The sequence below is a fragment of the Odontomachus brunneus genome, unplaced genomic scaffold (genome assembly GCF_010583005.1).
Source record: "Odontomachus brunneus isolate Ranch 3 - 2012 unplaced genomic scaffold, Obru_v1 Obru_scaffold_003, whole genome shotgun sequence".
Classification (NCBI taxonomy): domain Eukaryota; kingdom Metazoa; phylum Arthropoda; class Insecta; order Hymenoptera; family Formicidae; genus Odontomachus; species Odontomachus brunneus.
In genome coordinates, this window is record NW_022639453.1 from 3,828,402 (window position 1) to 3,828,636 (window position 235).

Sequence of the window (235 nt, forward strand, 5' to 3'; positions counted from 1 at the left end):
AATTCGTATAAAATAAAATTGTTCACACCAAAGCCTGCGTTCAGTCATCGACATAATACATCGATGTCCAGGGCTCACGTTAATTGTGTTTCAACAAAGATTTGAATTTACATAGACGTTTGAATTTTGTAAAAATGGGTTCATCACTGTGAGTTTGATACACAAGTTCTCATACCTTGAATTTTTTTTCCTAAACTTTTTATTAGCACAAAAAAAATTAATATAATTTTGAAGA